At 43.2% G+C, this 5,000-nt stretch overlaps 12 non-coding genes across 12 annotated transcripts; 4 read left to right on the top strand and 8 right to left on the bottom strand.

The window, feature by feature from the left end:
• Positions 1-106: 106 nt before the first annotated feature.
• TRNAR-UCG (transfer RNA arginine (anticodon UCG)) lies at positions 107-179 on the bottom strand. The gene has a single exon. It is a non-coding gene; the product is annotated as a tRNA-Arg (tRNA).
• Positions 180-646: 467 nt separating this feature from the next.
• On the bottom strand, positions 647-719 carry TRNAQ-UUG (transfer RNA glutamine (anticodon UUG)). Its single transcript has one exon. It is a non-coding gene; the product is annotated as a tRNA-Gln (tRNA).
• A 466-nt stretch (positions 720-1,185) lies between these two features.
• TRNAR-UCG (transfer RNA arginine (anticodon UCG)) lies at positions 1,186-1,258 on the bottom strand. Its single transcript has one exon. It is a non-coding gene; the product is annotated as a tRNA-Arg (tRNA).
• A 242-nt stretch (positions 1,259-1,500) lies between these two features.
• On the top strand, positions 1,501-1,610 carry TRNAL-CAA (transfer RNA leucine (anticodon CAA)). Its single transcript has 2 exons — positions 1,501-1,538; positions 1,565-1,610. It is a non-coding gene; the product is annotated as a tRNA-Leu (tRNA).
• Positions 1,611-1,730: 120 nt separating this feature from the next.
• On the bottom strand, positions 1,731-1,803 carry TRNAR-UCG (transfer RNA arginine (anticodon UCG)). The gene has a single exon. It is a non-coding gene; the product is annotated as a tRNA-Arg (tRNA).
• A 473-nt stretch (positions 1,804-2,276) lies between these two features.
• Positions 2,277-2,349, bottom strand: TRNAR-UCG (transfer RNA arginine (anticodon UCG)). The gene has a single exon. It is a non-coding gene; the product is annotated as a tRNA-Arg (tRNA).
• Positions 2,350-3,361: 1,012 nt separating this feature from the next.
• TRNAR-UCG (transfer RNA arginine (anticodon UCG)) lies at positions 3,362-3,434 on the bottom strand. Its single transcript has one exon. It is a non-coding gene; the product is annotated as a tRNA-Arg (tRNA).
• A 243-nt stretch (positions 3,435-3,677) lies between these two features.
• Positions 3,678-3,787, top strand: TRNAL-CAA (transfer RNA leucine (anticodon CAA)). Its single transcript has 2 exons — positions 3,678-3,715; positions 3,742-3,787. It is a non-coding gene; the product is annotated as a tRNA-Leu (tRNA).
• A 120-nt stretch (positions 3,788-3,907) lies between these two features.
• TRNAR-UCG (transfer RNA arginine (anticodon UCG)) lies at positions 3,908-3,980 on the bottom strand. The gene has a single exon. It is a non-coding gene; the product is annotated as a tRNA-Arg (tRNA).
• A 241-nt stretch (positions 3,981-4,221) lies between these two features.
• On the top strand, positions 4,222-4,331 carry TRNAL-CAA (transfer RNA leucine (anticodon CAA)). The gene is made up of 2 exons: positions 4,222-4,259; positions 4,286-4,331. It is a non-coding gene; the product is annotated as a tRNA-Leu (tRNA).
• A 114-nt stretch (positions 4,332-4,445) lies between these two features.
• On the bottom strand, positions 4,446-4,518 carry TRNAR-UCG (transfer RNA arginine (anticodon UCG)). The gene has a single exon. It is a non-coding gene; the product is annotated as a tRNA-Arg (tRNA).
• Positions 4,519-4,759: 241 nt separating this feature from the next.
• Positions 4,760-4,868, top strand: TRNAL-CAA (transfer RNA leucine (anticodon CAA)). The gene is made up of 2 exons: positions 4,760-4,797; positions 4,823-4,868. It is a non-coding gene; the product is annotated as a tRNA-Leu (tRNA).
• The last annotated feature ends 132 nt before the right edge of the window (positions 4,869-5,000 follow it).

Genomic DNA, 5,000 nt, shown 5'->3' with positions numbered 1-5,000 from the left:
TAAGACACGGTCACGTGCCTCTAACTGATATTTTACTTTTAGGAGTCATGAGAGCACATTCTTACGAACGTTAAAAGGAGATGAACACGTCAACCAAGTGCCACTGCGACCACGAAGGGACTCAAACCCTCAATCTTCTGATCCGAAGTCAGACGCCTTATCCATTAGGCCACACGGTCCTGACTGGTTGGCTCATGTTAAGGATTCCTAACTACTTTAACACTATCCAAGATTAATTACAATGTGTAAAAGATGATTTCCACTTATCACTGATCTCCCACTTCTGAAAAAAAAAAGATTGCTGTTTCTCTCTCTAATCAACAAACATTGATATTCTTCATTCTCCGACAATAACAAAGGGATATTTAACATTTTTAGTGTTCCCAAGGGGGAAGAGGAAAAGGTACGGTGGCTGTGTTTGTGAGGATGGCCGAGTGGTCTAAGGCGCCAGACTCAAGAGTAGTTTCTTCCCCATACTTGGGTGTTCTGGTCTTCAGATGGAGGCGTGGGTTCAAATCCCACTTCTGACAATGCGTTTTTGGCCTAAGACACGGTCACGTGCCTCTAACTGATATTCTACTTTTAGGAGTCATGAGAGCACATTCTTACGAACGTTAAAAGAGGAAATGAACAAGTCAACCAAATGCGACCACGAAGGGACTCGAACCCTCAATCTTCTGATCCAAAGTCAGACGCCTTATCCATTAGGCCACGCGGTCTTGTTTGGTTGGCCTGCGTTTAGGATTTCGAACCACTTTAAAGCGATCCAAGATGAACTACAATGTGTAAAAGATGATTTCCATTTATCACTGATCTCCCAACTCTGAAAAAAAAAAAGATTGCTGTTTCTCTCTCTAATCAACAAACATTGATATTCTTCATCCTCCGACTATACCAAAGGTATATTTAACATTTTTAGTGTTCCCAAGGGGGAAGAGGAAAAGGTAAAGAAGCTGTGTTTGTCAGGATGGCCGAGTGGTCTAAGGCGCCACACTCAAGAGTAGTTTCTTCCCCATACTTGGGTGTTCTGGTCTCCAGATGGAGGCGTGGGTTCAAATCCCACTTCTGACAATGCGTTTTTGGCCTAAGACACGGTCACGTGCCTCTAACTGACATTTTACTTTTAGGAGTCATGAGAGCACATTCTTACGAACGTTAAAAAGAGATGAACACGTCAACCAAATGCGACCACGAAGGGACTCGAACCCTCAATCTTCTGATTCGAAGTCAGACGCCTTATCCATTAGGCCACACGGTCTTGTTTGGTTGGCCTGCGTTAAGGATTTCGAACCACTTTAAAGCGATCCAAGATGAACTACAATGTGTAAAAGATGATTTCCACTTATCACTGATCTCCCACTTCTGAAAAAAAAAGAGATTGCTGTTTCTCTCTCTAATCAACAAACATTGATATTCTTCATCCTCCGACTATAACAAAGGGATATTTAACATTTATAGTGTTCCCAAGGGGGAAGAGGAAAAGGTAAGGAAGCTGTGTTTGTCAGGATGGCCGAGTGGTCTAAGGCGCCAGACTCAAGAGTAGTTTCTTCCCCATACTTGGGTGTTCTGGTCTCCAGATGGAGGCGTGGGTTCAAATCCCACTTCTGACAATGTGTTTTTGGCCTAAGACACGGTCACGTGCCTCTAACTGATATTTTACTTTTAGGAGTCATGAGAGCACATTCTTACGAACGTTAAAAGGAGATGAACACGTCAACCAAGTGCCACTGCGACCACGAAGGGACTCGAACCCTCAATCTTCTGATCCGAAGTCAGACACCTTATCCATTAGGCCACACGGTCCTGACTGGTTGGCCCGTGTTAAGGATTCCGAACTACTTTAAAACTATCCAAGATTAATTACAATGTGTAAAAGATGATTTCCACTTATCACTGATCTCCCACTTCTGAAAAAAAAAAAAGATTGCTGTTTCTCTCTCTAATCAACAAACATTGATATTCCTCATTCTCCGACAATAACAAAGGGATATTTAAAATTTTTAGTGTTCCCAAGGGGGAAGAGGAAAAGATACGGTAGCTGTGTTAGTCAGGATGGCCGAGTGGTCTAAGGTGCCAAACTCAAGAGTAGTTTCTTCCCCATACTTGGGTGTTCTGGTCTCCAGATGGAGGCGTGGGTTCAAATCCCACTTCTGACAATGCGTTTTTGGCCTAAGACACGGTCACGTGCCTCTAACTGATATTTTACTTTTAGGAGTCATGAGAGCACATTCTTACGAACGTTAAAAGGAGATGAACACGTCAACCAAGTGCCACTGCGACCACGAAGGGACTCAAACCCTCAATCTTCTGATCCGAAGTCAGACGCCTTATCCATTAGGCCACACGGTCCTGACTGGTTGGCTCATGTTAAGGAGTCCGAATTACTTTAAAACTATCCAAGATTAATTACAATGTGTAAAAGATGATTTCCACTTATCACTGATCTCCCACTTCTGAAAAAAAAAAAGATTGCTGTTTCTCTCTCTAATCAACAAACATTGATATTCTTCATTCTCCGACAATAACAAAGGGATATTTAACATTTTTAGTGTTCCCAAGGGGGAAGAGGAAAAGGTACGGTGGCTGTGTTTGTGAGGATGGCCGAGTGGTCTAAGGCGCCAGACTCAAGAGTAGTTTCTTCCCCATACTTGGGTGTTCTGGTCTTCAGATGGAGGCGTGGGTTCAAATCCCACTTCTGACAATGCGTTTTTGGCCTAAGACACGGTCACGTGCCTCTAACTGATATTCTACTTTTAGGAGTCATGAGAGCACATTCTTACGAACGTTAAAAGAGGAAATGAACAAGTCAACCAAATGCGACCACAAGTGACTCGAACCCTCAATCTTCTGATTCGAAGTCAGACGCCTTATCCATTAGGCCACACGGTCTTGTTTGGTTGGCCTGCGTTAAGGATTTCGAACCACTTTAAAGCGATCCAAGATGAACTACAATGTGTAAAAGATGATTTCCATTTATCACTGATCTCCCACTTCTGAAAAAAAAAGAGATTGCTGTTTCTCTCTCTAATCAACAAACATTGATATTCTTCATCCTCCGACTATAACAAAGGGATATTTTACATTTATAGTGTTCCCAAGGGGGAAGAGGAAAAGGTAAGGAAGCTGTGTTTGTCAGGATGGCTGAGTGGTCTAAGGCGCCATTCTCAAGAGTAGTTTCTTCCCCATACTTGGGTGTTCTGGTCTCCAGATGGAGGCGTGGGTTCAAATCCCACTTCTGACAATGCGTTTTTGGCCTAAGACACGGTCACATGCCTCTAACTGATATTTTACTTTTAGGAGTCATGAGAGCACATTCTTACGAACGTTAAAAGGAGATGAACACGTCAACCAAGTGCCACTGCGACCACGAAGGGACTCAAACCCTCAATCTTCTGATCCGAAGTCAGACGCCTTATCCATTAGGCCACACGGTCCTGACTGGTCGGCCCGTGTTAAGGATTCCGAACTACTTTAAAACTATCCAAGATTAATTACAATGTGTAAAAGATGATTTCCACTTATCACTGATCTCCCACTTCTGAAAAAAAACAAAGATTGCTGTTTCTCTCTCTAATCAACAAACATTGATATTCTTCATTCTCCGACAATAACAAAGGGATATTTAACATTTTTAGTGTTCCCAAGGGGGAAGAGGAAAAGATACGGTAGCTGTGTTTGTCAGGATGGCCGAGTGGTCTAAGGCGCCAGACTCAAGAGTAGTTTCTTCCCCATACTTGGGTGTTTTGGTCTCCAGATGGAGGCGTGGGTTCAAATCCCACTTCTGACAATGCGTTTTTGGCCTAAGACACGGTCACGTGCCTCTAACTGATATTTTACTTTTAGGAGTCATGAGAGCACATTCTTACGAACGTTAAAAGGAGATGAACACGTCAACCAAGTGCCACTGCGACCACGAAGGGACTCGAACCCTCAATCTTCTGATCCGAAGTCAGACGCCTTATCCATTAGGCCATGCGGTCTTGTTTGGTTGGCCTGCGTTAAGGATTTCGAACCACTTTAAAGCGATCCAAGATGAACTACAATGTGTAAAAGATGATTTCCATTTATCACTGATCTCCCAACTCTGAAAAAAAAAAGATTGCTGTTTCTCTCTCTAATCAACAAACATTGATATTCTTCATCCTCCGACTATAACAAAGGTAGATTTAACATTTTTAGTGTTCCCAAGGGGGAAGAGGAAAAGGTAAGGAAGCTGTGTTTGTCAGGATGGCCAAGTGGTCTAAGGCGCCAGACTCAAGAGTAGTTTCTTCCCCATACTTGGGTGTTCTGGTCTCCAGATGGAGGCGTGGGTTCAAATCCCACTTCTGACAATGCGTTTTTGGCCTAAGACACGGTCACGTGCCTCTAACTGACATTTTACTTTTAGGAGTCATGAGAGCACTTTCTTACGAACGTTAAAAGGAGATAAACACGTCAACCAAATGCGACCACGAAGGGACTCGAACCCTCAATCTTCTGATTCGAAGTCAGACGCCTTATCCATTAGGCCACGCGGTCTTGTTTGGTTGGCCTGCGTTAAGGATTTCGAACCACTTTAAAGCGATCCAAGATGAACTACAATGTGTAAAAGATGATTTCCACTTATCACTGATCTCCCACTTCTGAAAAAAAAAGAGATTGCTGTTTCTCTTTCTCATCAACAAACATTGATATTCTTCATCCTCCGACTATAACAAAGGGATATTTAACATTTATAGTGTTCCCAAGGGGAAGAGGAAAAGGTAAGCAAGCTGTGTTTGTCAGGATGGCCGAGTGGTCTAAGGCGCCAGACTCAAGAGTAGTTTCTCCCCATACTTGGGTGTTCTGGTCTCCAGATGGAGGCGTGGGTTCAAATCCCACTTCTGACAATGCCTTTTTGGCCTAAGACACGGTCACGTGCCTCTAACTGATATTTTACTTTTAGGAGTCATGAGAGCACATTCTTACGAACGTTAAAAGGAGATGAACACGTCAACCAAGTGCCACTGCGACCATGAAGG

This window comes from Hyla sarda, chromosome 9 (genome assembly GCF_029499605.1).
Source record: "Hyla sarda isolate aHylSar1 chromosome 9, aHylSar1.hap1, whole genome shotgun sequence".
Taxonomy (NCBI): Eukaryota; Metazoa; Chordata; class Amphibia; order Anura; family Hylidae; genus Hyla; species Hyla sarda.
This window is presented reverse-complemented; position numbering and strand designations above follow the sequence as displayed.